The 22,200-nt window shown below is 48.5% G+C and overlaps 1 protein-coding gene across 9 annotated transcripts in view; it reads right to left on the reverse strand.

The window, feature by feature from the left end:
* ZFAT (zinc finger and AT-hook domain containing) overlaps nucleotides 1–22,200 on the reverse strand; it is a 204,693-nt gene that overhangs the window by 134,760 nt on the left and 47,733 nt on the right. The window lies entirely within an intron of this gene.

Here is a 22,200-nt window from a genome sequence, read left to right on the forward strand (position 1 = left end):
CGTGTGGCTACAACTTCACAAAGAAGCAGGGAGGTAGAAACAAAACCAGTGGATAGTAAAAGCTGGGTCCTACAGGGCCTTGAATGCCCAGGAGAAGTCTGGAATCTTCTCCAGTGAGTTCCGGGGAAGGAAACTCCAACCTCAAGGAGACCAGTCAAGGAGCTTGAGTGAGTGAAGCTGGTTGACTGGGGCTTGAGTGACAGACACAGGCCCCAGCTCTAGCCAGGGATGTCCTTCCTGCCAGGTCATGGGACACAGTCACCAAATCTTTTGACTGTTCAAAGGGAGACTGGAATTCCAGATTTTTACATGAAATCTTCTGATTTTTCAATACTGACTCTAATCTAAAATTTCTTAAAACAATGGGGTAGCCAAGCAAAACATATGTGAGGACACATCTGACCCACAACCTCTCACCCGCCACTCTGGAAGGCAATGGTGAGCCACTGAAGCATTACGCAGGGGAAAGGCCAGACTAAATCTATGCTTTCAATCTGTGCCACCACTGCAGAGGATGAACCGAATGGGTTCAAAGACATTCAGACACACTAAAGAATGACCATGTCCGCCACGGACAGAACAACAGCTAACTTCATATGGCTAAGCTTGGCACTAGCCCAAGGGGTCAGAAAAGCTTCAATATCAAAGCGAAGCATAAAGAAGCCAGCAATCTCTTGAATGCATGCTCTTCCCGAGTCCCATGTGAGAAGGAAGGGACAGGAGCTTTCTCTTTCTGAGAATCACAGCCCAAACCTGAAATAATCTGCTCAAGAAGCCCTTCTTCAGAAGTTATGATGAGCAGACAGGAACATTCCCACACAGCCCTTTATCAGAGATGGGGTTGCAGGGGGTGGATGGTTGCAGGGCAGGCACACAGGCGAGCCGAAGGTGGGGGCTTGGAAAGCGCTAGAATGTGAGGTCATCAGGGAGGTGAAGTCCAACCACGCAGTAATAAGGCAGAAGCCGGAGAAATGGGAGAAACCAAAGGGAGACAGCCTGAGGCAACTCAGTAAGTCTGTGTTTCCAATGATACAAGTCTGCCTACAGCCAGACCTGCCCATAAGTGGGCCAACCAACGCCTGAAGGGAAGAGAGAAATGGAGAAGAGCAAATTCTCAGGAAGGCATGCTGCTTGAAGGAACGCTCTCTCAAGATGGGGCAAGGAAAAAACTTGGCTAATGGGGCAGACTGATCAAAATAAACACTGATTTTCTATGTTTCATAAATCAGTCCTTCGGTGATTGTCCCCATAATGCAGGGGCTTGGGACATTTTTAGATCTGGTGAAAACAGTCTCAAGGAATTTTTTTAATTGACTGGAAAAGGTCCTTAGTCATATAATTGGTGTCAGCACTAAACATGTTAACATCAAGCTGACAAGAAATATGAGATGAGATGATGAATCAGACAGAACTTCATATTACTCTCCAAGGCCATCCCTTGAAGAACATGATGACTCCTAAAAAGTTAAAGAATGGAGATCTCCGGCAGCCATCCCCATGGCACAGTGGTTAAGTTCAGGCGCTCTGCTTCAGAGGCCCGGGGTTCGTGGGTTTGGATCCTGGGCGCAGACCAACCTACCCACATCAGGCCATGCTTTGGCAGCATCCCACATAGAAGAACTAGAAGGATTTACAACTAGGATATACAACTATGTATCGGGGCTTTGGGAAGGAAGACAAAAAGAGAAAGATTGGCAAGAGATGTTAGCTTAGAGCCAATCTTCCTGACCAAAAAAAGCACACCTTTAAAAAAAAAAGAATGGACATCTCCAAAGTCCTGCCAGAGCTTATATTCTAGATGTTTGATGGGCATCATGCCTGATGGCAGTTTCTGTTTTAACAGTATTTTATTTTTCAGTGGCTATAGTAAAAACATTTGGCTATGGTAAAAACATTTGCAAAATTCTACAAATTGCCTGTGTCACAGAAGTTCTCTATGTGACCTACATACTGGGTGACAGATGTACATAAATAACTATAGCAGAATGTATTCAATGCTATAAAGAGGTAGAAACAACACATTACAGGATTTTTTCCTTTTAAAATGGCAATTCACTTTATAAAAGAATTCACTACAGGATAAAATTCAATATGTGGGAGACACGGCAGGAATAGATATGTTCACATAAAAAAAAAGACCTGAGAATTAGAGCTTGCCATAAGCTGAACTCAGGTTAACAGTATGAATCAACTAAAAAAATCAAAAGCACACATGCCACGTGAGGTTGCATTAATAAGCAGCTGAAGAGATCATAGGTACAATTCTCTGGCACAACTCTGCACCGGATAAACTATATCTAGACTCTGCTTTAGGCATCACGTGTTAAGAACACACTGCAGAACTACGTATATGATGATGGTGGACAGGAGTGGATGAGGTTTAGAAGATTAAAAACCAATAAAGAGACCTGAGCTGGCCTCACTGGGAAGAGAAGACTGTATGAGAATCTCCGCTCTCACCCTAACCATTACAACAGCTCCTATTAGTGTCCTTGCTTCAGCCACCCCACCCATTCCCCATGCCCACCCTCCGTCAGGGCAATGCCCGCTCCCACTACAGGCACTAAGAACGCTGCTCCAGCCATCCTCACAGCTGGGGCTACAGGACCTCAGTGCGGCCAAAGTGGTCTGGGCAGAAGCCACCAGGGGGCTTCTGGGAACTGTTTTCTTCCCTAAGAAGGAAAGAAATGTCCCTCTTCTTCAGCTGGGCATTGCTACGTCCACTGCCTGGAACTCAGACCACCACCAACATCTACGAGGGATCAAGCGAAAGACCAGGTCAACACCTTGAGGGTCGCGAAGGGAAAGATGGATCCCGGGACTGTGATAGCAGAGCTCTCCACTGAACCAACCCCGGAACTACTGATCCCCAGACATCTGGTTACATGCGAGAATGGACATTCTCATTTTCCAACTGGTGCCTCTGCTGACAGTATCTTGACTAATACACTCTCCAAACCATTCTCCATCTTGACCCTACAGTGAACATTTTAAAATCCAGATCTGACCCTGCCACTCCCATCCTTAAATCCCTTTAATGGCTTCCCTCTCATCTCCATTAGGAGAAAGTGCCAGGTAAAGTCCTCCAAGATTTACCATAAATCACCTCTCCCACAACCCCTGAACCCTCAAGGCCATGACTCCCAAGCACACGCCCACATGAACTCACGTGCTCACCCCTTTGGGCTCCAATGATACTGAGTTACAAGTTGACCAACCTACCCCAGGCTGTTTACAGCCTCTGGATCTTGCACACAGGTCCATGTAATGTGCAACACACCCCAATCCACACACAGACCTGTTTGTCCAAATGAAAAACCAAAAGACAGCTCAGATTTAGACACATACACACACACACACATACACACACATCAACATATCACCACATCAGTGGTTGGACTTCCCACACTGCTTTGCAATCATCTGTTCAGATGCCTCATCTGTACTGTGACATCCTGGAGGCTGGGTCCTTGTCTTCTCGTTATTTTATTGAGCCTAACATAGACCTATAGCAGTTAAAGGGCCTAACTTAGACAACAAAGGGGACCTGCTCTGTTGTGCTCGAAAAAGTGAATCTAGGACCAATGGGTAGAAATCAGCAACAGATTTCAGCTGGGAGAAAGAAATTTCCAAGAGTTAGAACTGTCCAACAAGGGAAGGAGTGGCTTTTAGAGATGTGTTTCTGAGGAAGGTTTTCAAGGAAGCTTCAAATACCATTTGTGATGCTGTGGGAAAGGCTCTAAACCACATGGGAAGTCAGACTAGATAACCTCTACATCTCTAAATCCTGAGACCCTCAGCTACAGGCAGATGGAGCTGCTACTTAAGGAGGACAGCAGGGAGAAAAGAAGGCGGAGGAGTGAGCAATATGAGACAGTGAAAGAGAAAGCGAGTACGACAGAGTGTGATAGAACAATATGCACCTTCTACCCTCCTGGACCGCCACCAGCGTCTGGTCTGCGCTTTGCGTGGACTCTGATTCTCCCTGGAACGAACACCTACGTTGAGAGTGGGGGTCTCACTGTGTCCCGGTGGCCCACACCCAACTTTGGCAGCAGCTACAGTGGACAGCTTAGACTCACCTTGCACATCCCACCTCCAGCTTGCACAGGTTGTCATTCTAGCTCAGTTCCTACAGCCCAGAAGTGAAGATGGATCAATATGGGTGGGGGGACAACCCTCAACCAATGAGCGACGGAGTCTGCACAGAACGGCTCTGGGCTCCTGACTTGGGTGAACAATTCCGGGAGAGATCCTGGAAGAGTCAAACTCCCACTGACTACAGCAATGAGTCTAGTAACAAATTCTTGGCTCTCCTCCTTCCCTGTCCCCACCTTCCCCACCACCTTACTCCTGCTTCCTGGGATCACCATCCTTTCAACTGCCTGCTGCCAAGCCTATTTCCAGGGGAACGTAAGCTAACATGCTTCCCATTCAAGACTGTACCAAATGCACACCTCCAAGCCCCCATGTCCTTCAACAGTTCCCTGTGGCCTCATGCAACATGGATCTTCAGCTCATGCTAGCGACATTCCATTCTCGAGAGCTTCCAAAGTTTGCACATTGAGTTTTCCCACTGATTCAGGCACGACACGGAGGCACTGTTCTGAGCAGCCTTGGAAATGATTCTTGGAGATGATCTGAATCAATTCCCTGAGGACTGAAGCTCTATGCAAAGAACAAGGCCCCTACACAAAAAACGTGCGCATTCAAGGAACAGCAAATAATTCGGTAAAACACGGAGCATGAGAAGGGAGAGACGAGAGCAGAAGGCAGGCAAGGACAGGGCAAGAAGACACCGGACGACAAATGCAAGCGTCATGTGGGGAGAAATAACAGGTCCTCCACCGCGTTCCTGCACCCGCGCTCTTCGCCAGCCCCGCGCCCAGCCCTATCACAGCTGGCACTACTACCTAGTTTTCATTCCCAGCAGCAAGTCTAGCACATAGTAGGTGCTCAATACTTGTGAAAAGCAGGGAGAGTGGAGGGAAAAAGAGAAGGACATCTGAATAAAAGTCCTATTGGTAATTTTGTGCTCACGCCCTTTGGAGACTGAAGTCCTCATTTCCACTTGACCTACTTGTTCTCGAATCCTGCTTATTTCCCTGCATCCTCACTGGACCCATCTTTGCACTTTCCAAAGCTGCCTTTCTCCACTGCAAGGCCTCCTGTGCTCAGCCTGGAAGTCCCGCCGGGGTGCGCTTTCCTGAGTGCCTCATCTCACCTGCATCGTGGTCCTCTATACGTTGACTTCCAATAGCCTCCTGCTTCCTCTAAGTTATTTCCTTTTTAAACTTTTCCACTTTTTCCCCCAGCAAATGCCTACATTTCCTCCAGTTTCCTTTCCTTTTGGAAATTCAATAGCTGTGCGATGCGTTTCGGTGTTCGCCTTGTGCCTGGTTGCTGGTGCAGCGGTGCTCTGTGCATGCTACAGAGGGGCTGGCCGACATGCAGGGGGGCCTGGGGGTGGGAGGCCAGGAAGGAAGCAGAGGGGGGCACGCTGCGATTCAGAGTTAGCTAGGCCAGTGCTGATCCACTGGTGCACTTAGAGTGGGAATTTGGAAAACTGATTAATCATCATAAAATCCCTCATAGAAAATAAAGTAACGAAATGGACCTCAAAGGATTGCTGTGAGAATTATATAACAGCATTTATGTGAAAGCCCTTGACACATATTAAACATCCCATCGATGTTCATTTTCTCCATCTTCTGGAAACATTTTTGGGACACTGCCCTGAAGACTCGTCAAACCACACCACATCTTCGTGGCTACGCTCATCCATCTGACTTAGCGGTCAACCCCGACAGCACTGAGTCCATTTGGGCTGCTATAATAGATCCCAGAGACGGGGTGGCTTAAACAGCAGGAATTTATTTCTCACAGTCCGGAGGCTGGCAATCCAGGATTGAGGTGCTGCACGCCAGACGTCTGGTGAGAGTCCGCTTCCTGGTTCACAGCGAGCGCCTTCTTGCTGTGTTCTCACATGGTGGAAGGGGCAAGGGAGCCCTCCGGGGTCTATTATAAGGGCACTAATCCCACTTATGAGGGCTCTACCGTCATGACCTAATCACCTCCCAAAGGCCCCGCCTCCTAACACTACCACCTTTGGGGGTTAGAATTTCAACAGATGAATCGGAGGGGGACATAAACATGCAGACCATAGCAGGCTTTATTTAGAAACCATAAGGACCAGATGAAATGAAGTTAGTAGCCAGAGGCAGTCGTTAAGCAGAAGCTTCCCCACCTCTGCTCCTTGGCATCTGGTGGTTCATGATTCCATACAAACCTCTCCGAACAGACTCTGTCTGGAGCAAGAGCATCGCTCTCCATGGAGAGAAATGTGAGAAAGCCCCACCCACACAATCTCACAATGAACAAAAGCTTCCCCCTCTGTTGGCAGTGTCTGAATTCTTTTAACATCCCTGCCACGCAAATTAAATAAATATATAGCATAATGTACTAGCTGGTATTAACAACAATTAAAATTTAAAATGTCTTAGGCAATAATATAGCAACATACTAACAACAACAGTAAAAAGTCTGGGTGCTAATCTAGATCAGTGACCCTAAAGACTGGGAGCAGATGGGATGTTGGGGAGTCACTTTGTAGACCTGCCTGTCATCAGGCAGTTATTACCCAACCACCTCAAAGGAAAGCTGTCTATACTACCTGTCAACCACTCCAAGGACAGGGACCCCACCACTACAACACATCCATAGTTTGCAGGGTGACCTGCTTAGAAACAAGCAGTCCTGCCCAACCCATCCTGAACATACAGGAAGGCCCTCTGAGCTTTGACTGAGTTGGCTTGATTCATAAATTGTAGACAGTCTCAACCATGGTGACCATGAGCAAAGCCATCATGGTGAGCTTTACAAGAAACACATGGAGTGAAGAGCATTTTGCAGATGGCCACGCTCCTGGGTGACCAGACCAGCCACTCTTCACCTTGGGCAAAGGCAGCAACAGAAGAGAAGCGTAGTTTTAGGCACGACTGAGTCCCTCCCCACTTCATACCCAGACTGTCCTCTCCCCTAGCCTCTCCCTCCAGTCCAACCTCCTGCCCTGGTGTCTTTAGACGTGACACGTGTGGCATTTGCTGCAGAAAGAGGGAGAGAGCTACACCTCTGGTTCCCAGTTTAGACGTAACAGTGATTTAATCAGCGAGGGTCCCACTGTCAGCATCCCTGGTGCTTTGGGAGTCAGGAGAGAAGAGAATCCCAAGACCTCATAAGGAATCTCCTCTGCCAAGCCCTGGCTCTCAGCCCACACTCCCCACCCAAACTGGGCCAGGACATGTCTGCTCTTCAGGCACACCGTGGGGACACTCACTCACTCCAGACCTGACAGCGCTGGAAGGCAAGGCAAATTAAACCAGCAGCCTCTGTGGACACGCTCACTTACATGTGCAGAACTCGGCCTGGCTGTGACTCTGGAGGCAAGTCAAAAAGGGGTCTGACTTTCTCTTCAGTTTCTCAGCCTGCTGACTAGTTACCCTCTCCTCAATCTGGTTAAGCATTCATGTCAAGTACTGCTCTTCTGAGAACAGAATTTCTATGTCTAATACCAAGTTCAACAATAATCCTTTACTGCTTACTAAAACATTCTCTTTGTAACTGACTTTCTTTTCTTGCTCTCCTCCAATTTCCAAACTTTCTCAGGGTCCATCTTTAAAGAAAATATCATTTCTGCACAAAAGAAAAAGCTATGAACTTAGAAATTATCCAAGCACTACAGAATTTGTTCTTTATTAGCTACACACCTGAGTCCATCTGACTGCAAAGCAAGTGCTTCCCACTGCCCGCTCCTGCCTCTGATGGGCGCAGGAGCAGAAGCTGAGACTAAGTACATGCAGAGGAACCAAGTGAACAGCCGGGCCCCACGGTGGGAGGTGATGGTCAAGCAGCAAAGCCTAATATTGTCTTAAGGGGCCGAGAGGACAGATGGGCCTGGCTGGTCGGCCGAGAAGTGATTTCCACAACGATCTTTCCGCTTTCTCCATGGGGAAAGGTGCTCGGCTTAAAAGCAGCTCGTACATCACAGCACCTGAACATGGCCTCTAAACAACCACTTTCTCCTACCCATCTCCCTCTGACAGGGCCCTGGTCCATCTGTGCTGAAGGCTGAGTGGAGGAAATAAAGGCTGGCACCTGCTCCGTGCACCCTCAGTCGAGTCCCCATAAGCAGCTAAAGGCCATTTGCTTCTAATCACTTTACGCAGATGAACAGCCCCACTTCAGTGCCCGCCTGCCCGCACTAAAGCACACTGACAGTCACTCGCACAGCTGGCAGTCCTGTGCAACAGACTGCCGCTCCAGCCCTCTGCATCCAGGCCAGGCGTTTAAAATCCCGTTACAGCTTATCAACGGCAAGCCCAGGTCTTCCGCTCTGCAGCCACACTCCTTGCTATGAAGAGGCAATTCTTGGAAAGCAAAGACGGGTAAATGTCTCTCTTCCCTGAAGTGAGACAGACTACACTCTCTGGCAATAAACACGGCTGGCTAAAAGCGGGCCTTCTGTGATGGCAGAATACAGACAGTCAGAGAACCCCAGCTGACGCCCAGGCCCCCAGGCTGATGCCAAAGGGGAATCGGGGATAATTTATTCACCCTCGGTTCAGAGAATGCCCAGTGGGCCTATGCCAAGAGCCTGACAAGGAATGGCTGGCAATTCAATGTCTTTTAATAAATGCATCCAGTGTGGAAAATAAAGACACTGATGGGAGCTGAAGGAAGGGAGTACCTGGGTCACCCCCAAGTCTTCTAGATCCTATCTTCAGGATGAACCATCTTCCAAATATCCTGCTTCGTGTATATACATGTGCTAATTACACAATTAATTGCAAGGTAGTATTTTGTCCTCAAGTTGTATTAAATATCTAAAATATCTTCACTGAGCTCTCGAAAAGGCTCTTTATCCAACAGAAAACAGGGTGTAATTTTAGTGAGATCAATAGCTGAAATCTGTCTGAGATGCTCAGAAGGGAGAATAGACTGGATGCCATCAAACCCAACAAGGTCTTCATGGCCCTACCCTGGGGGGCCAGCCAGGTCACAGGAAGGACCAGTGTTATCTCATCAGCAACGCTGGGTTTCAGACTGAAACATTTGACAGTGGTCTACACCTGTCCAGTATTTTCCTTTAGTCGATAATCATGAGAGGAAGATAAACTATACCACCGTAATAACACTACCTTATCCTCTGAGCGGTACAGTACGGTTTGCAAAGCACGTTCGTGAGCATTAACTAGCACCTGTGACTCTACTATCATATGCACAGTGTGCCTTTTTTACCAATCTTTTCATTTTTTTCTCCAAGGCTCTTACAAATGTACTCTTCCAGAATACAAGGCCCTCAGCTGAATGGCCCTTGTCCATCAAATTGCACATCACGCTGCGTCTCCGGTGGTCTGAATCTGATCTGATCGTCACTGCATTGGGATGGCAGTTTTCAAACTTTTTTTAGCAGCAGGACCTTTTTCAAATGAAGTCTTTAAGCAATTTCAATATAAACCATCAATAAAGGGCGTGACTTCTCTGGTTAAAGTGGGTGGGTCCGTGCCAGCCTCTTCCTCTCCGCCCCCCTCACTGACCTCCCTACCCCTCCATCTTCGGCTGTAGGCGCCTCTGAAGAGTCCTGGAAACAGCTGGAGGACTACTGGACGAGGATGCCCGAGGGGCTGTGTCAGATACCACTTTAACTACCTTGAATGGCCTTGGTAGCGGGGAGGGCGTGTGAGCTAAAACCCAGCCTCTGCCTTCCCGCTGGATCAACTGGGAACTCTAAATAAATGTATGGTCCGCATCCACAGAACGAGCCACTGTGAGGTTCAACTGAGGGCATCGCAGAGTCCCCTCACACGGTGAAGCGCACACAGTCGCCCTGGGACGAGTTTGCTGAACGTGGGGCTGATGACTTCACGCCTAAAGATGCATCTGCATGTGCAGCTCAGGTCTGGGGCTGGAACCACCACTTCCTGACAGTTCCTTTTGGTTTGTGCTGATAAAGGAGCGAGGCAGCTGAGTGCATGCCTGTTTTGCCGAGTCACTGCCGTTCTGGGAACTATAACTTTTAATTTCTTGATATCTGTGCATTATTGCTCTTGAACCCCAGCACATTAACATAATGCTTTATATTTTATTTCCTTTGAAAAGATAGCATTTAAAAAAGCCTAGAGACCGTGCAATGTGGAATGCAAAAAAAAAAAAAAAAAGACCTGTGCAATGTGGAAGCAGATAGTCACGGGTGGGTGCACAGGCCCTGCAGTATGGTTCCCCCACTCCTCCAGCAGTGCTGGGAGCCCTCACACTCGGGGAGGTGCTCTGACTGCAAAACTGGGGGCAGCGTTGCTTAAGAGGCAGAGACCAAGCACATGTCCCATTTTAAGGGTAATGAGTAAAAATCCAGTGTCCCCAGTGTTCTAGGAAGGTCCGTCTGCCCCTCCATGTCCACCTTCCATCCCTGTCCGACCAGCTCCCAGAGGCTCCCAGGGTCACATACGAGCTCCACTGGCCCCTGGGTTTCCACTGGGTCTGGCCACTGGAGGCACCAACAGGAGATGGGAAGGAGCAGAGTAGGGGCGGGTGTTCATTCTCTGGGTTGGGCTCCCTCCTTGCCCAGTCACCTCAGGTTGACTTCATCCTCTCCTAACCACAGTGCTCTCCCTTGGAGTGCAGGTGACCACTCTCCCCTCCTGCCTCTATACCTAGGGTGATAACACCTGCCACTCCCATTCCTCCAGGACCTAAACTTGCCCACACCTTTACAAATAATCCCTTTAGTAAACTCTGAAGCTGCCAATTTGAGTGTGCCATCTGCACGCTGCCAGCGCCATGCAGCCATCCTTCCAGGCTTCTCTAGATGACTCCTCTTCCCATCCCCAATCTCACTGGGTTTCCTCCCATTTCAAGCATCTCCCACTGACATGGCTCCTGCTCAGGTCAGCACAAAGCACATTCTCAAGACCAATGGACTCTTTATCCCAGCTTAGTCTCACTTAATTCTCCGCATCACTTACCGTTGCTGACCCCATCCTCCTCCCCCGGACAGGCAGCCTTCCTGCTTCCCCAGCCCTCTGCATGCTCAGCAGCAGGGTGCTCAGGAGGCCGCCCTTGCTGTTTTGTTCTTCCTCTTCCATCCAGTCCCCTGAAGACCATCCACTCATGCCCTCATCTACCGAGGGCTCGAGCCCAGTCCTCCTGCCAGCTCCATGCCCAGGTGGATAACATCCCCTTGGACAACCACAGCCCACCAAACTCAACATGTGACCAGAACTAACTCATTCTCTTTCCCCTAGAACCTGCTTCTCCCTTGGGATCTTAAGATTAGCAGGGGCCATCCTCCAGTCTAGCACCCAAGCCAAAGCCTAGGCCGCCCCCCACTTGCTCCTTCTAGCTTCCTGCCCACTCCAACCTCTGCCCAGGTCCTGGGAATCATACTTCCTCAGCAGCTCTAGAACAGCTCCATCCTTCCACCCCCACTGCCACTGCTGAATTCAGATTCCGTAGACCCTCAACTGGACCACCGCGCCAGCCTCTGACACCATCTCCACACTGACCACGTGTGGCCAGGGGGCTCCTCTGGGACTTAACACATGCTATTCCCTCTGCCAGTGCCGGCATTCTGCATCTCTTCCCCTCTTCTCCCTGTCCTCACCTCCACTCCCACCCCCACTCTTCAGAATACAAGCCCTCATGGCCTTCAAACCTCCCTGACAGCCGCCCTGCTCTGCCAGGCTGCTTCCGAAGCACCTTCTCTGAGCTCCCTTAACATCCTGTGTAAGCTCTACAGGTGCTCATCACGCATACCCTGAAGTGTCAGCGTCACATTCTGCCCAGCCCACTGAGCTCTGAGTGACTTTACTGCGTGCACCTCTGTCTGCTCGAGATCACGAGCCAGCAACCACCACATGCCTGGCTAATGAATGCCCTGCAGCAGGGGTTCAAAAATATCCCCATTTTTCTCAGCCCCTAACCACACGTGCACACACATGCATGTGCGTGCACACTCACACACACACCCTTAACACTGAGGAGCTTCTCTGACCTTGTTAAGAAAAATAAAGGCTGTCTGATACAAAATCTCTCAAGAAGGTTCCTTTTACCTCAAAATCTTCCGGCTCCTTGCTCACCGTCCCCTCCTCTCCTAGAGGAGCTCCTTCGGGAGGGACGTTGCTCCATGCCCCAACCCCACACTCCTAGCCAGTGGGATCTGTCTGTGTTTTTACCCTTGAATTCCCCACAGGACTTCACAGAGCCCCTTCACGTAATAACATTCGAACAAGGCAGGTTGACTCGCAACGAGCAGAGGAAGAGTTAACCGTACATGCAATCACACATTTGTAGAAATTAGTTCATACGCGTTCATCTATAATTAACACTGCACTAATATTCTAAAGTACCTATTCCAAATTGCCCAAGAACTAATTAAATCTCAGAACACCCCAGAGAGTCAAGTGTTATCAGCCGCATGAATAAAAGGCCCAGAACGGTTGTCAGAACAGCAGACTGATAAGGGATTATGTTCTGGGACTTTGCCACCAATTCATTCCACACTGCTAATACAGCAGTTTAAGAAACTTATTAGCCTGCGATAATTCTATCTAACCTGCTGAATATGCCTCACTCTTGATTCCCTCTTCCCTCAGGCTTTCTCACATCTTCCTGTCTCTCCTGCTTTGAGGAAAGACCAGGAGAGCATCTGCTTCCAGCACTGTGTCCCCACAGAGAGACAGCTATGATTTTCATAAGCACATGACAGACAGGACTCTCATTCTCGCCACACACTAACTGCAGTGAACTACCCAGCATTCCTCAAATGCACCCGCGTCCTGGCACCTGCAGGCTTTCGTGTGAACCATTATGAGGGAAACGCCTACCCAGTGTTCTCCCTGCCTCCACAATGCCAAGTCATCCTCAGAGATGGCGTTCACAGCCCCCTCTTCAGGAAGCCCTCCAGGATGTACCCCTGGGACGTGTGGTCCTGCCCTGCCTCCTCTGCACTGAGTTCACCCCTTCAACACCTTTTATTTATTCACCTCTCTGTCCTCCTCCCCAGACACTCAGCTGCTCAGGAGAAGAGACTCATCTTACTCCACTTTGATCCCCAAAGTCTGGCTTGGGGCCCAACAACAGCACAAACCCAGTAAGCAGGAGGAAAAGGGGAAGAGAGTCTGCCCACTGCAGGGACCTCACTCAGCTCTCTGTTTTAGCCAGCCCCTGGGCTACCTGGGAACGCCAGGCACGGCAGTAAGTCTGGCTTTAAAGGCTGCCAGACCATGGGCCATGGGCCGTCCATTCCAGCGCTCAGCAATCACACGTTGTCACGGTGAGAGAGGGCACTCCTCTCAAAACAGGGGTCGTAACGCACAGCAGCTACTTGTCTTGGGGAACGGCCCACTGCGTCACGGCTCCATCAGACCCCATCCGGCCCCTCACACAGGACCCAGCAGGCAGCCCAGTAACTCCAGATGGAAAATGCACTGGGGCTGCTCCCTCTGCCTCCCGCACCTGCAGAGCAGGCTTCCACAGCATGGCCCACGCTGGCCTCCAGGGTGCTGAACAAGGACGTCTTGCTCCAAAAGCCCTGGCGAAAGGCCTGCCGGGGTGGGATTCTGTTAGTTCCTCCTCTCCCCTCCCGCCCTCTCCCAGCAGGGAAAAAGGCATGGAGTGCCCCTGGTTACCTCAGAGTCACAGCAAGCCAGCAGTGGGGAGAGCAAGGCACACAGGGCCAGCTCCGTTTCTGACTTATATCACACGTCCCACGTTGGAAGACAACCACCAAGAGAACTGGAGGTTTTCCTTCAGGTGACGCTCGGCTGGGCTAGGGTGGAGATTCGGAGGACGAGCATCCAGAAGAGGGCTGGATCCACGTGACATGAGCTTGAGCTCAGAAGTCTAAGGGACCTAGATTCATGCAATCACTAGCTCCCCTTGGGCAACTTCCTTCACCTAGCAGAGCCTCTGCTTTTCCCTCTAAGGGACGAGATGGCAGCCCTACCCTGGTGTCCAGCAGGAGGGTCAGAACGGACGCTCAGTGCCCTGACAGCAGCTGGCACAGGTGGGCGCATCCTCATCACTGTGGAGCCCACCCAGGGCCACTGAACATTACAGTCCCACTGACCCTGTCTGGGATTCTATAGACCTATGGCAAGTTCTGGACCGGCTCACCTCTGGAGATTTTGGAAGCATGTGCACACACACGTGTAAAACTTAGCAGCCTGGCTCACACCGAGAGCTTGCTCATCCAGTGCCCATCTCTGGGGCCCGCTGGAACTCACCATGGGCTCAAGGCGCTTTCTTCCCTCCCTAAACAACTCTGATATCAACTCCCTAAACAACTCTGATATTCAGATTATCACTTATCTGAAGTTCACTGAAAGTATCAGAAGCCATTGGAATAATAAGGTCACACGCAGGTGTTGTCACTCAGCAGACGTTTCCCAGGGCTGCCTACAGTGCAGTGCTGGCCTTGAAGAACGGGAAAGATTCGGGACAAGGTGAGATCCCTCCACCCCAGGGAGGGGAGGCCATGGGAGGACCATCAGCAGGAAAGTGACAGGTCATCTTTGCATTTGACACTGCTCTGTTAAGCGAGGGCTTAGGAGCAAGTCTAGAACAGCAGCGACCAGTCCAAAGGCTGCTGCAGACAGTTCCGTGAGAGGTGAGAAGGCCAGGCCTGGGGCAGTGGGGAAGGTCGGGGAGGAGACTGGGAGGACTTCAGCAGGACCAGGTCACTGTGAGGTTTGGAAGTGAGGCAAAAGGAGGAATTAAAGACAACTCAGGTTTCTAGTTCAGATGACTGAGTAGGTACCTTTCACAAGTAATGCTCAAATACAGGTGAACAAAATGATGGCCGAAACTCCAAATGTGAGGACAGGGGAGAAGAAGAGAAGCAAAGCAACTACTGAGTCAAAAAATGAATGGAAGCCAGTACAGATGGCCAGACGGACAGTCAGCAACACAGACGTGGGGCCTCATCCATGTCACCTGACCCGCTCCACACAGAAATGTAAATGGAAGTTATAAACTCACTGACTTCAGGGTTCCTGTCCACGAGACGCTGTGCAGCCCTAGCTTCCGCTCTCTGAGGGTCCATGGGTCCCTCAGCAGACACTCCCTGAGCAGGTCCGCGTGCCAGGCACTGCTCCAGACAGCAGAGATGGAGCAGTGAGATGATATCCCACACAAAGTAAGTGACCTGGCACGTTTACCTTGCTCCAAATCCACCAGGGATTAGAATTTGGCCCTGGATTTTGGCACAGAAAAGGGAGAGATAAACGATTCTATGCCATCTGCAGGGTGCCAGGCCCTGGTGAAAGTCTGGGGTCCTACCTGCTGAGCTATCAGCTTGGGGGGAGACAAACACACAAACTGACCATTCCCACACAAGGAGACGCACGGCGCAGTGAGAGAGCCCGGGCTGCAGTGGGTGGAGGCTGAGAACACAGAAGGGCACACTGAGCCGAGCCTGAGATACGGGAATGAGGCCGGCATGTGAAGATGGGCAGGAGTCTGCTGGCACAGGAGAGGGTTCAGGCATCCCACAGCACGTGTGCAAAGGAAGAGAGACTGAGGGGCCCACAGCTGGGCTCAGGGGCTGCAGGTGGGTGGAGTGATTCAGAGGGCGTTCCAAACAAAAGAACAACGTACAAGAGACCAAGAGAGCACTGGGTATTGGGGTCTCCGGAAGTTCATTACAGAGTCGTAGGTGGGCAATGTGGGAGGGGGTAAGAAATCAGGGTACAGGGCTGGGGGGCAGCAGCCAGGTCACACATAAACGACCTAGCAGGGACTGTCTCTGCACAGCGGTGGGTGTCATGGTGGCCGTCTTCAGGGGCGGGACGGGACCAGTTTGCACTTCAGAAAGATGGTCCTAATGGCAGGGACGGCAGAGGTTTCCAAAACAGAGGGCACACAGCCAGGGGATGCCTAACACAATCCACCGAAATTCGAGAAGAAAACAGAATTCCTCTTTCCTTTCTTACCTTATCCTTCTGAAACTTGTATTTTATGTATGTTTTATAACGTCTATAACATATTAATATAGCAGTATATGTATCTGAGTCAGAATGCCTGCGTCCCATCCCAGGTCCAGCACCTGCTGCTGTGAGACACTGGAGAGGATGCCTGCCTCGGTGTCCTCCTCTGTGAAGTGGGAATAAAAACAGTAACTACCTACAAGGGTTTTTATGGAGAAGAAATGAATTAATATTTGCAAGACACTCAGAATAGTGGCAGGCCCATGGTAAGAACTCTATAGATGCTTATTAAATTTAGAAAATGCAACTCGTTAGTAAATAAATGAATATTTATTGGGATATGTCTGCAAATCACTGGTGTGGATAGAGTGTGGACTGGAGTGTAAGAGCAGACTGGAGGTGTTACAAGAGGGCACGTAAGAGATGATGGGGCCTGACCCAGAAGAATGACAGCAGGGATGGAGACAAGCATCGGAGAGATATTTAGCAGAAGTCAGTGACTGCAGTAAGTGACCAAATGTGACAAGTGAGGGACAAGTCTCTGACTGAGCCATCTGGATGGTGGGGCCAGCTCCCAAAATGGAACATGGGAGTACGGTTTATAAGGAGCTAGACAGTGAGTTCAGTACTGAGTGTGGCATGGCGCTTAAACTGCTCATGGGGCACCCCGACTGAAATGCAGGTCTCGGGCTCCAGAGAGGGTCGGGCAAGGAGGGTATCCACAGACCACCAGAACACAGCTGGTGGGGGAATCCATGGAAACGGATCCACCAGTAGTCACCGGTGAGTCACCAAACATCTCCAGGTCTCCCCAACCCTGGGCACACAGCAGGGTCGCACTTCTTGGCCCCGTAAAGTAGGATGGGGCCATGACATCAGTTCTGGCCAACAAACGGCAAGGGCAGAAATGAAAGATGTCATTCTGGGCCAAGGTGAAACATCCAGGGCTCTCTCCCCCCTTGCACGGTGACCAGCTATATCCAGGACAGCGGCTGCTCTCCCGTGGGCTCCTGAGTGAGCAGAGCTGCCTGAGCACCTGCAGTGGACGTGCGGTAGGAACAAGAAGGGAACCTTGGAAACGTTAGGCACTGCGATTGGGGTGGCTTGCTATCAGGGTGTAACCTGGCTACACTGACTGAGAGAATCAGCAACAGGTAGGTGACAAGCAGAAGAGGAGGAGCTCACAGAGCAGGCGGGGCAGGAGCGGGAGGGGTAGGAGAGAGGCGGGGCAAGAGTGAGGTCATAGAAACGGAGTATTCACTGTGTCAGGACGAATCCCCACGTTTCTGAGCACGAGGAAGACTGAGTCCTCGGAGACCACTGCATGAGTTGACCGCCAGGTTTCCACTCACTGGACTAGTGCAGAGGGAAAAGGAGGGTTGACAAGGCAGCAGAAAGAAACAGATGTTACCATTATCCATCTTGCCACAGAGAAAAGAGTTATATCCAGAGACCAACCCGGCTCTACCCTTCCACCTGGAAATTTTCAAGCACGACTCACTCAAAACAGTTTTCAATCACGGCAGCTATCAAGTCAGCTGTTTTGCTAACACGAATCTGCGAGATGGCACTTAACTGTTGTTGAAAAAAATCTTCATGAAGATTATAGGTGCATCTTAAGTAAGATCTTAAAAGAAATGCCGTGTCTTCCTTAGGAAGGATTTAACAAGAATGAGATCAAATTTTTGCCACTCCCCTTATATAAAATGACCCCAGAAATAACAAGCTTTGAAAGGTTCATAAGTCACTTTTTTAAAGTTGACATACTGATTTTTGTAGGCTGCAAAATGTCTTTCAAAAACACCAGCTGTTCCGCAGAATGGCATTAAAAAAAAAAATCTCTTTCCCTGGTTTCTTTTACTATTCTTTTACTATTCAGAATACAATAAATAAATGTTGAACACATATCAAAAGTGTTATTTTAACTTGCCATGGTTTGGTATGGGGAAAAAGCTTATTTTGTTTTCTTCTAATTGCTTTAACAAGCTAAAAAGTCAAGGTCAATTACTTGAAATGTCACTAAACTGCTCTTCACAGAGCGTGTATTACAACAATTATGCTGGAATTTTCCAAACTGTAATACTGTGCTTGGCAAACCAGGGAACGTGGAGCAACCACACGGACGTCAGCCACAAGGCAGCTGGGTAGAAGGTCATTTCTGCATATTTTAGAGGCTCCTACAGTAGCCAGGAAGGAAAAAACACCCAAAGCTTCTACCTTTCCATTTGGTATTTGTTAAATTAAAGTCCATTTAAGTCATTCAAATCAATGGAACACGAGGCCCTTTTCTATACAGCTCATTACTGGCGGAAGCTGATAATCTTATTAGAAATGACTGTGCCTGTCTGCCACTGCAGAAGAGCCTAATTAATTACAGAGGAGAAAACAAACATTGGGACCACACGGGGTGGCACTTTCATTTCTTATAGATTAGAGAAAAAGCTGACGGGGGACACTGAAATGAACAAAATTGACTTCCACAAAATAGAAATCAGACCGGTTTTAAGACACAAACGTGGTAGAGCGGGCTGGGCCACAGGGCAGGGGTAGGGAGACATGGAATGGTACCCCGACCCCACCTCAGACAAGTTGTGTGACCCTGGATAATCATCATTTCTGGATCTCGACTTCCTCAACTATAAAATTATGAACTTGGGGCTAAAAATGGGGTTCTCCAAGTCAATCTTAAAAGATCACATACTGTGTGATTGTTGATACAACATTCTGGAAATGACAAAATTACAGAATGGGAGAACAGACCCGTGGTTGCCGGGGGTGGGTTGGGGGTGACTAGGAAGCGGGAGCAGCGGGGAGATCTCTGTGGCGATGGAACATTTCAGTCTCCGGACTGTGGTGGCGGCTGCACAAATCTACACGTGAGATAAAGGACAGCACTACACACACATGCCCACACATGCCCTCTCACTGTCGACATCCTGATTTCCATATCCTGCTACTGTTACGTAAGATGCATCCATTGGGGGAAAAGGGGCAAAGGGCACGAGACCTCCCTACATGATCTTTGCAACTTCCTGTGAATCCATAACTATTTTCAAAATACGAAGTTTTACTTTTTAAAGGGTTTCTTAGACTTTGAACCAGACCCTTACTATTTTCTCTGTGGACATTATGATTTGAAATATTTTATCTACCAAATTGCAAGTACTAAGATAACTCCTTTGCCCACATTTATTGATCAAATGTATAGAACTGTCTTACTTTACAACTTTCACAAAGATACAATTTCCAGATGGATCAAAGATATAGGTAAAAAATGAAACCATATAAATAATAGAAAAATACATAGAAGCATGTTTTTTATTATTTTGGGGTAGAGGTAAGTGTGCTAAGCTAAGATAAAAAGGGAAGGAAACTTAAAAGGAACATTTGACAGCAGTGGCAATACAGATATTTAAAACTCTAGTAAAATACAAAAGAAAAAAAAAAGCAAATCTACAAATTAAATTAAAAGACAAATGATCAACTGTGGAAAATATTTTCAGCATATGTGGCAATCTGACAGCACAAGGAGTAAAGGGGATGAATGAGGAACACTCCAAACCACACACAGAAAAATCCCTAGAAATCTGTAACAAGACGAACCCCTAGTGAGCAAGGAGATGCAAATTAAAATAATTAAAGAACACCATTCATGTAAGAGCTTGGCAACCTGACACATCCCAGGATAAAGGGAGATATGAGGACACAGCCAGTATCAGAAAAATAATTGACAGATAGCAACGACGGGGTAGTCTGACAACACGAGCATGTCTCAAAATATAAAATACACCTATTAACCCAGCAATGACACTACTAGGTACTTACCTAAGGTCATAATGGCATAAGCGCAAATATAATAATAATAAAACTAAAATGCACACTCAATACCGTTTACCTGTTTGGGTTTTTTTAAATCAGGGAGAATCATTAAAAACAATCCTCGACTTCAATCAACAGGAAACCAATGAAGGAAAATTTATGGCCCATACATAGAATGAAATGTCGTGTGGCCTTTAAAAATGACAAAAGTCTACATTTACTGATTCTTCTTGGTCAGGAAGCATAGCACAGCAGTCAAAATCACAGACTCTACAGCCAGACAGTGGTTGGTTCAGAGTCCAGCTCCACCACCTACAGGCTGTGTGATCTAAGCAAACTCCTCAGCCTCTCCGTGCCTTAGTTTCCTCTTCTGCAAAATGGGACTAATCACAGTGCCTACTTCTTAAGGCTGCTACAAAAATTAAATGAGCTAATAGTTGCAAAATGCTGAGAAGAGTATCTGCAACATAGAAAGTGTTACAAAACAGCTTGTTAAATAAAAAAGATGGACATGAGAAATGTATCTGCTACATTTGTGAGTGAACAAAGATCATGGAACATTGCAGAGGACCCCATTTCTGAAAACCGTTTGTGTGTGCACACAGAAGGAAGCAGGATCTCTCTTCTCTCTTTTCTACAGTATAATAGTCATTATACCCTGGCAGTGAAATTCTGGATTATTTTTACTTTTTTCTTAGTATTTTCTATATCATTACAGGTATTAAAAAAGAAAATAAACTGGGGCCAGCCTGGTGGTGCAGCGGTTCAGTTCGTGCTCTCTGCTTCGGCAGCCCAGGGTTCGCTGGTTTGGATCCTGGGTGTGGACCTATGCACTGCTTATCAAGCCATGCTGTGGCAGGCATCCCATGTATAAAGTAGGGGAAGATGGGCACAGATGTTAGCTCAGGCCCAATCTTCCTCAAAAGAAAAGAAAGAAAGAAAAGAAAACAAACAAAAATGATAATATCCAATAGGCACTCTCAGACACTTCTGGAACCGAAAGTAGTGTTAGCTTCCTGGGGAGAATTTTGCAATATGTAAGATACTTCTGACCCAAGAGTTTCACTTCAGAAATTTATCTTATAAAAATAATACAAGTCTACACACACACACATATATATATATGTATACCCACATACACACACATATATACACACACATAACACATACACATATGTACCCACATATGTACACACACAGGAATATTTATTAAAGCAATATTTATAACAGCAAAAATTGGAAATAACCTAAATTTCATCAGTTGTACCATGGTTGATACGAACAACGGAATATTATTCAGCATGGAAAAATGATGCCACAGAGCTCCACGGAAAGATCCTTTGGGTAGGGGCCTGGATACCCAGGTGAGGCGCTGGCACTTCCCTACCAGGGGGAGACACTGAAGAACTGTGTTTCAGGAAGAAAACCCTGCGGGCAGTGCAGACTGGGGAACCTCCACCAGCATGACTGAACTTCTCAGGCGGCTGCCACGTGAGATCCAGGCCTGAGGTCTGGAGGAAGAAGAAGCAGGAACGTTTTGCAAAACAGCCAAATCCCTAACGTCTAACCAAAATCGTGCAGAAAGCCCAGGAGTCTCTCAGAAGGAGCCTGGCAGGAATCCTGTGAAGGCACAAAAACCACACAGATACTCACGAAGACAGCGCTGCGTGATCAGAGACTCAGATGCTCAGGACTCAGGGAGGGACAAACAGCCGCCCTGATGGCTGGAGCCGGGCTCTCTGATCAAAACGCAAGCACCCTCAACTATCTGTGCAAGAAAACGAGAGTAACGGGGTGTGTGCATGTGTGTGTTTGTGTGTGAGAGAGAGAGAAGAAGCAAGAGAGTGAGGGAAAACGACTCCATTCCGGGTCCCGTGGTTAACAAACCCACTGGAACTTAGGGCTGCAGGGGACGTATGTTCTAATTCTTCCTCCCCCAACCATTTCATTTCCAAAATGAACTTTATTTGCCAAAAGGCCATTAGGCTCTGAAATCAGATGTCGGCTCCTCTGAAGTCACATCCCCCCTGCCTCCCTGACTCTCACCACGATTGCTCCCGCTCGGGATGGAGACGGCTGCCCTCCCGCTGACTTGGCTTGTGTGAACCCTCGCCCACTCTCTGCACTAGCCCGTGCAGTCTAGTAAGGGTTCACACAGTCACCTGGCGAGGAGTTCTTCCAGGGCAAGAACTGCAGTTTATACTCTCTTCAATTTGCACAGATGTTGACACTGAGCCTTGGCCACCAACCTAGATGCCTGGTAAATACTGGGTGACAGATTACTCAATAATTCACCCAATCTGTGCTGGGATTTTGCGCCCCAAGGATCTTGTTTCACTGCTGGGAGATGATATAGAAAGGACTTCAGAACCGGGGTTCAAAGGCCAGGTTCCCTTGC

Source organism: Equus przewalskii, chromosome 8 (assembly GCF_037783145.1).
Source record: "Equus przewalskii isolate Varuska chromosome 8, EquPr2, whole genome shotgun sequence".
NCBI classification, from domain to species: Eukaryota; Metazoa; Chordata; class Mammalia; order Perissodactyla; family Equidae; genus Equus; species Equus przewalskii.